The 11076-nt window shown below is 32.0% G+C and overlaps 1 long non-coding RNA gene across 1 annotated transcript; it reads left to right on the top strand.

Moving 5' to 3' along the window:
- The first annotated feature begins 350 nt into the window (after positions 1–350).
- Positions 351–4318, top strand: LOC122147292. The gene is made up of 3 exons (XR_006161563.1): positions 351–407; positions 2593–2741; positions 3593–4318. It is a non-coding gene; the product is annotated as an uncharacterized LOC122147292 (long non-coding RNA).
- The last annotated feature ends 6758 nt before the right edge of the window (positions 4319–11076 follow it).

Below are 11076 nucleotides of genomic sequence, written 5' to 3'. Positions count from 1 at the left end.
ATAAAACCTAGCATAAAAAGTTTTTTTTTTTTGCTCAATGTAATAACTGTTATATTATGAAACATAATTCATGAAAAAACAATATAAAAATTCTACATTATAATTTTATAAAAATTCAAATTATTGTTTAAATGAAAACGACAAAAAATACAACATATATAACATAGCAACTTTATATTTAAATTCCAATTTTTTTTAATAAAATATATAATATATAAAAATATTTTATTTAAATAGCTCGCTTTGATTAAATAAAAATATAAAATTCATAACTTATTGTACTTATGTCATATCTGCATATAGCCCTGTTAGCACATCAACCCCCCCCCCCCCCCTGTTAAAAATGAAACAGTCCAGCTGTGACACACAGGAAGTGACATCGTCGGAACAAAATGGAGGGAAAACAAGTAGGTACTCTTTGTTGTTGTTGTTTCGAACACAAATGTGAACCCTATCACCAATGTTAGAGTGAGATGATGAGTTCAAAATGACCAATTGAAAAGAAAAAAAAAAATCTATATTTTATTTTGTGGAAAGCATGAACATGAACCAAATGAGCTCACCCCTGGTTTCAATACTGTCAAGTCCAATTTAGACTCCATTTCAGTAAATAAACAGATTGACAAATCTATATATCAATAAGGAGGATTCATGACTGGCATTCAGTTATTTTGAGATGAACCAGCATTAAACGCTTGACTGAAATGTTTTTATGAATGGCATTCAGTTATTTTGAGATGAACCAGGAAATAATCTACCATTTGAAATACTAAGTAAAATTGACTTAATTAAGTTTAAGCAAAGGAAATAAGTAAATTTAACATGGGTAGTTAGAGTTTGATGAGTGATTTCTACTTAACTTACTCTGTAATAGGCCTACTCAAGTACATTTCACTCAGTCACAGTTTGTAAACTCTACTCAAACAATGCACTGAAATAAATCATGCTATAGAAGCATGTGGATTACTTACAAACATGAGTAAACAAACAGACAACTTGTTATCATTTTAAAGTTGATATGTCTACTCAAATTAGTCTTTACCCAAATGAACATAGAGACCTCGAGACACAATACACCATGATGGTAGCAATAGTGTTTGAGTATGAAAGGGTCATGTTGAGTAGAAAATTAATTCCAGATGTCACAAAACAACAAGTGAAGATAAAACAGTGAAAAAGTTTAATTAATATTCATGCTCAGAGCATGATGGGGAATTTGTTTTTATTTTATTTAAACTTAGTATTAGTATTGATTTTGATTTTTTTTTCTTTTTTTTTTTTTTTTTGTTTTTGTGTGATTGATGTTGATGTTGAATTTGTATTTGTTTTTCCGTAGTATTTACTTCACCACAAAATCATTTTTTATCAGTATGTATCCTTTGTGATTATTAAACTGTATTATAACTCCAGCAACACAGAAGGCTTGATTTCAAAGACCTTCTAATGTTTCAATCCATAAGACAAAACCATAAACTCTAGATAATGAGGTCAGTATCATCTGTGGATCCAGGCTTTGTGTGTTTTGACAGCAGGTCTGTTTAAATCCCGCGGTGGTCAGTTCTGATGCTGCAGTTGCTTGTATGTTGAGTTGTTATGGATCAGTACTGCGCTGTTTGATCGCTGTATGGACTTGGCACTGCTGTCTTGTGATGTTTCGTCATGGTGAGGACTGTGAGGCAGTGAAGACGCCGAGAGCTTCAGCGCTTCATAATGACTGATAACTGAACTGATGTGATTATTGGTGTTTGTTGTCAGGGAAGAAAATCTCAGATCTGTTCTGATGCGACGATCATCTTTCCAGTGCACACACAGGCAAAACAGACAGATTATTATATTTACTACAAAATTAATTCATTAATTTATTTTCCCACCGCATTTTTATATGTATATATATATTTTTAAACTGTATATATCTATATATATATATATATATATATATATATATATATATATATATATATATATATATATATATATATATATATATATATATGTTATGTATGAGTGTGTGTGCATGTGTGTGTGTGTGTGTGTGTGTGTCTATATATATATATATATATATATATATATATATATATATATATAAAATATATTTTCATAGATTAATAATAATCCTTTCAAACAGTAGTATGCTACATGGACCTCATTATGTGTTATGTTTAAGTTTTATGTATTTTGTGGCATTCAGTCATCTTGGACATGAATTATAATTTTTGTGCAATTGAAAATAAATAAATAAAATGCCTTAACTTTTGTCAATATGTTCAAATAATGAGTCGAGATGATGTTAACGATCACACTTGCATTCATTTTGTTTGTCATTGTCAAAGGCAGGTGAAGTCAAGTGCGTTGCATTGTAGGATACAGTATCTCATGCAGTGTGCACAGCTGTATACTGCACATTTTGGCAAATATAGTGGATGTTCTGTGCATGCATACTGCTTTCTTTTAAAAATAGTAGCTAGTATGAGGTTTGAAACGGAACCCTGTTTTGTTGATTCAGACGTCGAAGTGTTTTGATTCATATCTGGCTGTAAAGTGAAGCAGTTTTTTTGTTTATTGATACGTCGAAGTGTTTTGATCACACACCAGAAGAGGCGATCGATAGATCTGATGGATGAGGATGCTGGCCTTTGACAGCTGCATGGAGAATAAACTCCAGGGGATTAGTGCTTCACCTTCCCCTGCGGAGAGCAGCATGAGTGGCCTGATGAGATTCACATGGCTTTCTGTCTCTGGAGGTGAGATGGGGGCTTCAGGTTTTCTAAATAGATTATATGAAGAGATTATACTGTAAATAATATGGTGCATTATTAGAAACTCTTCATATGTATTAAATTCTCTCCCAGGATTATGCTGACGTCCTTTTTAAAGCAGGCAGGTTCACCCAGAGGTCATCATGGTCCACTGAACTGTCAAGCATGTTTATCTGCTGAATGAGAGAAACCAAAATGCCCAAATCGCTTCAAAAAAGCTTATATTTAAGCAAAATACGTTTGTGGTGCTAACTTGTGCAAAATATACAATGATGATGATGATTTTTGTGTTGTTAATTTGTGAAAAATATATGCCCATAGATAGATAGTATAGAAAGAAAATAGTACTTTTATTCAGCAAAGATGCATTTAATTGGTCAAAAGTGACAGTAAAGACATTTATAATGTACAGATGATTTAATGCTGCTCTTTTGAACTTTCCATTCATCAAAGAGTTCCGAAAAATAAAATGTATCACGGTTTCCACAAAAATATGAAGCAGCACAACTGTTTTCAACATTGAAAATAATCAGAAATGTTTCTTGAGCAGCAAATCAGTATATTAGAATGATTTCTGAAGGATCATGTGACACTGAAGACTGGAGTAATGATGCTGAAAATTCAGCTTTGATGACAGAAATAAAATCAAAATATATTCACATAGAAAATAATTATTTTAAATTGTAAAAATATTTCTAAATGTTATTTTAATTTTTAATCAAATAAATGCAGCCTTGGAAAGCAGAAGAGACTTCTTTCAAAAACATTTTAAAAATATTTTTTGGTCTTTGTCAGCTAATGATGAGAATAACTAATTATGCGGTTTTATTTTATAGATCTCACAACCCTTCCATCATTTGAAGCAACACCTGCCCTCAGCCGGACGTCTGGACCCTGTTACTGACCCTCACTGTTAAAGCTGATGTGTTGAGGACACGCTGACCTCCAGCTATTTTCCAGCTCACAGGAGCATAACGGTGGTCAGGAGGGAGTGAAATCACAGGCCGTGTGATGGGATCCGGTTTAAGAGCTTTACAAGACACTGCGGCTGACGTGCCGGCCAGATGTTCACACGCGCACTGGGACAAAACAAGGATATCTCTCCATGCACACACACGCTCTCGGGGACGATAAGTGGGGCTGGCAGGCCTGGTCAACACCAGAGGGCTTGAGTTGACTCTTGGCTCTCATAAATCGTGAGTCGTTGAAGCGTTGCAGCATTAATCTTTTTTGCATGATGTGATAATGAGTCTATCGCTCACGGGAAGATGCTTTTAAACGCAGAGGGTTGCCATAATGAACGCACACAATATACACATCCACATTTAGGTTGTACTGTGTCTAAAAATCTGCACAAAATTAAATGTTCAATTTACACTGCACTTGCTAATCTTTTAAATGATTACCTTTATCATATTTATAGAAGGAATAGCCTAAATCAACTTTTGCACAAGACTAATATGAAATGATTTCTGGGTGAACCTCACAAAAACATGCCTAGGTTATATTCCACCCCTAAAATCAAAAGACAAACAAGTTTTGCATATATTGTTAGTAATTTTGCATAAGACAAACAAGTTTTGCATATATTGTTTTTTGAACTATTAAGATTTTTAATGTTTAGGTTCTATTCTGTCTACAAATGAGTACAAAATTAATTATTTAATTATCTTCCAGATGATCACTTTTATTATATTTACTTTATAAAATAAATTAAAGCAGTCGGATATTTCACTCCTTAAACCAAAAAAAAAAAAAAAAATGAATATTTTGCATAAATTAATAATAATTAGAGCTTCTTTTATAACTATTTAATTTTTTATGTTTAGGCTATGTTCTGTCTATAAATTAGTACAAAATTAAATGTTCAATTCACATCTGATATAATCTTCCAAATGATCACATTTATCATAAAATATATACAAACCAGTCTGATTTTTGATCTTTTATAATATTTACTTTATACAATAAATAAAACCAGTCTTTTTGCACCAGTCTGATCTCTAGGTGAATTTTACCCCAAAAATCAAGACAAAAAAGCAGTTGTATTTTGCATAAATTAAAAAAAAACAGTGCTTTTTTTTATTTATAACTATTAAGATATATAAATATATAAATATAAACATTGTTTTTGTGAACCCGGTTATGTTGATTCATGTTTTATGACATAATGACAAGTTAGACTGTGTAACTTTGTAAATTAACATTTAAATAAGCGAGTACATCATAAAACCATATTCCAACCCTTATCATTATATTTATTTAAATTTTAGAGTTGTCAGGATGGATTTACCACAAAATTTCTTATTTTTATCTGTCCTCAGCGCATGTATAAATTTATAGATATGAGGTAAACACGTTTAGATAAGTGAATCTGTCCTGACAACATAATATAACTAATAGCCTAATTAAAGACTTAACTTAGTGACAAAAGGGTTGGAAGGGTTTCATGATGTGTATAAATCTTTAATTTCAAATAGCTTAGTGTAGCTTTAATTGTCATTACGCACCCAGATAGCACACATACGTCTGCAAGATGTCTGTTAAAGATCGCTTCATCTGGAAAGCATCTGTTAGACATCTGTAAGATGTTGGTTTTACATACATTCTAAATTATCTTAAAGACATCTTCTAAACGTCTATTTGACATCTGATAGGAAATGTCCTATAGATGTATTGCAGATGAGCAAACATTTAAAAAAATATAATATTACAGATGTGAAATAGACGTCTCTGTGATGAGTGCTATCAGGGTAGCCTACAAAATAATTCACAAGATCTTGATGGTCCTTAAATAGGCCAGATTTTCTCTAGGCAAAATATTTAATCTAGAAATATGACCTGAAAATGTCTTTGAGAGAGAGTCTTTCGTGAGATTCCACCCAAGAAAAGTTGTAGGATGGACGGTGAGAGACGGCCCACTGTGACCACATCACAGCCAGACAGATCATAGCCGGAGGAGAGACGCAGCGCTGCTGCTGTGGGACTCCAAGGACAGAGAGAGAGAATGAAGGTTGGGAAAACCACAGATGGTGACTCAGTACCTGCAGGGAGGGAATCTAAAACTAAAATGAGCTTTGCCTTTGTTGGAGGAGCTGATACTTGCTGCATCAGAAACCATGGGACAGTTATCATAGTCTGCTTTTCTGTCACCCATTGTGTGGAGGAGGACGGTGTGTTCATTTAGCTGCTGGGAACTATCACCATTTTTCCCTTTAATAATGCTTTCAGTGTACTGTAAAGGCTCAAGTACAGGCTAAGGCTACTTAATGTACTTATTTTATATATAATACGTAATTTTCCATGAGCAGTTGAGTGCGCAAGCCTTCCATAAACTCATTTGACCTTGAGCTTGGAAGGACGCGCACTATTGTATCATATTGCTTATTTAAGAAATACAAATCATTTAGTTCAGTTAGAAAATGTATGCCACAATTCTAAACCGATTGGATTGTAACTTATCTTCAAAAAAATACAGTTTTGCAAGAGTGTAGGTCTGATTTTGGCACTGGACAAAACATCAGACACCAGACATTTAATGGTTTGATCGAAATTATTGCTATAGGAAACATTTAGTAGTAGCTGGTAAAGACATTTTATAGCGTCCCTACTAAATTCTACACCCTGATAAGTGTGCGATTAATCACACAAAAAGGGTGATTAATCTGATTTTCTGTTTTATTATAATTGTGGCCCTAATTTCTGGTAAAGACATTTTATAGCGTCCCTATTGTAACAAAGTTTTTTTTTTCTTTTGCAACCTTTAATTCCATTATATCCATGACAAGAAATTGGAAATTTCGTCATTTTTAGAATCATTTTAAAATAACATCTCCTAAAAACATTTAAAAATAACATTTTGCTGGAATCCAACCAGTCTCATAATATTAGGGAATTTGTTCTCACATTTTCTAACCTGCGTCTCATTTAGCCTTGATGTGCAGCTAATTATTAATTTTTGTTCAATTAATAGCAACACGCAGCATTATCATTCTAAACAGTGGTACAGTGTAACACACTTGCACGCTCTCAATAGGGACCGATGTAATGGCTAATTAGTCTGAAATGCATAATGACTCTGTACTTCATTACTGAATCAGGCTTCTCATTTAGTTTTCTCTGGTTTCCCGTCGGAAGTGATTAATGCACTCATCTAGGCCTGTGTAGATCTATTCAAATCATGCCTTTATAAAACAACAGATATGAGTCTGCTGGCTTTGTTTGATCATTTCTGTTCTGCATTTCCCCTCAAATCCTCTAAAGACAAAAGCATACAATATATGTGCATTTTGAGTGTAGTATGATTTAAGCCACACTTCCCAAGGCTGCATTTATTAAACCAGTAATCTGCAACCCATGGTCATAATCTTGCATGTTAACCCTGTTTAACCTCTTCTCGACTGGAGCGAAGTGTTGCCAACGTGAGTTTTTTTGTAATTTTGTCCCATGCACATCAATAATAGAAGCATTCACTCATATACAGGCTCAAGTTTTACACATTTGAGGGTGGAATCCATGGAATTTTGCAGAAAGGATTCTAATATATTAAAATGTTTTAAAGGATTATGATTTTGACTCTCCTTTAGTGTTTTTTTTAGTAGAATTTATGGCTACATCAGTGCACTTACAATGGAGGTACACACCATTAGACAATTGCATCACTTGCTTATGTGTGCTAAAATTGCTTTGTAACTTTGAAAAGTTAGATCCAATTTTTCAACTTCTGCTCATGGCATGTAAGCTAATATGCTGGTAAACCTAGTAACTTTTACTCTGCATGCAGTATTTTTTTTTTTTTTTTTCTTTATGTATCATTTTTTAATTTAGATATATTTAAATTAAGTTGATAAGATGATAATTCTTGTTTTCTGAAAACTATGTATAAAACTTAAGTTATTTTAAGCTTAAAACAGTTAAAACAAGAAAAATAAAAAATTGAGTTGGATTATATGTGCTGAATTATAAGTTAATTTTATGTTACTTTTGTGAGATATTATTTATTTTTTTTTTCTTGTTTTCAATTTTGAAACATTTTTCAGTAAACAAGTCTTTATCTTACATAATTTCCCCTCTCAAGTAAATGTGTCTTGATTTAAAGAGGACCTATTATGCCCCTTTTAACAAGATATAATATAAGTCTCAGGTGTCCCCAGAATGTCTGTGACATTTCAGCTCAAAATACCTCACAGATCATTAATTATACCATTTTGAATAAGCCCATTTTGAGTTGTTTTCGTGCATGTCTCTTTAAAGGGAAATGAGCTGCTGTTCCCTGTCCCCCCCCCCTTTTTTTTTCAGAAGAAGGCCTAGGCCTTTAGCTCGTGCTAGATTCCAGTTCTTCATCATCATGAAAGCTTATTATTTGCATGCGTTTTAAAGCCATATCAGTTTAAACTTCTGATATAGTGTTTTCTGAGCGCACAGACAGTGCACGTGAGTCTGGGAACGTTAACAACTGGGAAAGTAATTGCAATTTATACAAGATCTTTTTATTACTGTAAGTGACTGCAGTGTAATATACTGTTAATGTACCCACTGCTGTCTATGCTGTTAATGTAAATCAAACAACAAAAGAAAACTGAAAATCACTCACTGCTCTTTAATAATTTTAGTTGCTTTAATAATACATTTTTTGCTTGAATGCGGCTTTTAAATGCTTACTCATGGGCGGGGCATGTACCAGCATGACTTCACATTGGGCAGAAAACTGGGACAGCTCGTTTTGACACTTATTTATGGGGATTATATATTTATAAAAAAGGAGTGGGTGGATCTTTATTATTATATGGCGGTTGCTTACATTTATATTCAAACACCATGTAAAAGTGAATTTTTTATAATAGGTCCACTTTTAAGAATATTTAGATATTTGCACTGGAAAACAATACAAAAATACTAAGAAAATATATATTTTTTTGCTTTGTATGAAAGTTAAAAAATAGTACATCCTTCCACTAAAAGGATCTTTGAGACGATTTACAGCTCAGATAACACATTTTTAATTCATGTAAGTGCTTTAAGAACAAGATGAGCTTTACATTTCTGCTTTTTGAGATTTAAAGGTTCTTCTTTTGTAATTTAATTGTTGTTTTTTTTTAAGTGATTTTGATGGTTTTTTAAATTATTTCCTGTGGGAATCAATATTGTAATTATAGTTACCCCCGCCTCCAGTGATAATATGCACAATATTACAACTAACACAACACATTTATGCAAGTGCATGTTGTGCATGTTGTTTGATAATGCCCAGTGATTTTATATTTGTATATTTAAAAGCTTGTTCTTTATGCAAAATATAGTGCATTTGCTTCTGAATGTATCACATTACCCGACTCTCTCTTTCTGCTTTCCGAATAAATTTGGTTCTAGATGATTCTGCTTTTCATCTCCATCTAAAGGCTCTGAAGACAACAGGATGTGAGTTTGTCACTGAATGACATGTGAGGTAATCTGTGCTTTATTTTTGTAGAAGAAAAAGTGGTGTCTATTTATTTAATTGACAGCGTCCCCATAGGGCAGTGTGTGTGTCAGTGTGGAGCTCTGGAGATCCTCCACGCTTCTGCTCGTGGCTATAGATGCTGTGTGAATTTAAAGTGTCTGCTCGCTTTTTCACTGACCTGGTTTTGTAGAGATCTGCTGATACATCTCATGTGACCTCGGGTGTTCAGAGACGCGGCTGGACTTTAGCTCAGATCGCCGGTCACAGTTTACATGCACTGTGTGAAATATTATGATCTGCCTACTCAGCAGTGTCTGTCAGAAATGATCGACAGAAGTCTACAGTATTTCCAGTATTGCAGAATACATACTTATTGTATATGTGCACTAGCAATATACTAGATCTTTATTTATCTGATTTTGTCAGGGGGAAAAGGGAAAGGAAAAAATATTTTGCATAAAGAAATTGGGGCTATTTTACACTAGTTTAAGACTATTTCGATTTTTTGCATCGCAGTGAGAAACAGTTGATTTTAATTTCATGACGAGCACATGCACCCCAAGCAGGGATATTAAAGTTAACTAAAACCGAAATAAAATAAGATAAAATATAAGCTTTAAACTTACTTTATTTCAGCTAGTTGCCAAAGCAATATTTCTCATTTTAATTTACTTTTAAAGAAATTTTATAAAATGACTAACCCCACAATAAAATGTCTAAAACTTAAAATGAAGGGTGTAGTTTTTAAATGAAAACTATTTCATTGTGTTTATAAAAAGTAATATGTATATATGGTATATGGTTTAGTTTTTCAAACCAAACTATGCCCTTGGACATTAAGATTATTACCATAATTAAATATCAGTTAAAAATACAAAAATGACAAAGATTATAATGTCTGAATAATTTACATAAAAAATTTTTTATTCTCATGTATTCATGAGAATGTGGGCTTTATTGTCATGAAAATATCACAATGAACCTAAAACGGACCCTTTAAATAGTCTTGGTTTATATTATATATATATAATATATATATATATATATATATATATATATATATATATAGATATATATATTTATTTATTTATTTATATATTTATATATATGTATATATATAGTATATAATATATATATATATATATCATATATATATTATATATATATATATATAATTTTATTTAATTTATTTATTTATTTATTAATTTAATATTATTATTTATGTTATATTATATATATATATATATATCTATATAAATAGATAGTATAGATACAATTAGTATATATATATATATCTATATTATATATATAAGTATAGATATTATATTTATTATATTAATTTATTTTATTTAATTTATTATTTAATTTATATCTATATATATATATTTATTTAGTTTATTTATTTATTTATTTTATTATTTAATTTATTTATTTATTATTTAATTTGTTTTTTTATTTTTATGTGGAAATATGGGTTGGATATTCTTAACCATTATCAAAAGATTTACACTCATGTGACTCTTGAAATGAGTGAGCAGAGATAACAGCCAATCTCAGGCTCGTTCGCATGTAAGAGTAGTTTCCTGCCGTCAGAGAGGAAGTTAACTCATCTCTATTCCTCACAGATATGGGTTGGTTAGTGTTTATTACTTACAGATATGTGCCAGGTGATTGGGTCAGGAGGCAGATTTTTTAGGTGAGTGCTTCATTCAGAGTCACTGCTCATTGTTCTGCTGGTGTTATAGTCTCAGTGTTTCACAGTGGGTTTCAATTCACGTGAACAGACATAATCAAAAATAGTTCAGACAGAAATGAATTGCACATCGGCCTTTTCATGCACTATTCAGAGAGCTTCCTCTGATATAGTCTCAGACAGTAGGT

Source organism: Cyprinus carpio, chromosome A13, assembly GCF_018340385.1.
Source record: "Cyprinus carpio isolate SPL01 chromosome A13, ASM1834038v1, whole genome shotgun sequence".
Taxonomy (NCBI): Eukaryota; Metazoa; Chordata; class Actinopteri; order Cypriniformes; family Cyprinidae; genus Cyprinus; species Cyprinus carpio.
The sequence above is the reverse complement of the archived record's forward strand: the minus strand, read 5'-3'. Positions and strand labels throughout refer to the sequence as shown.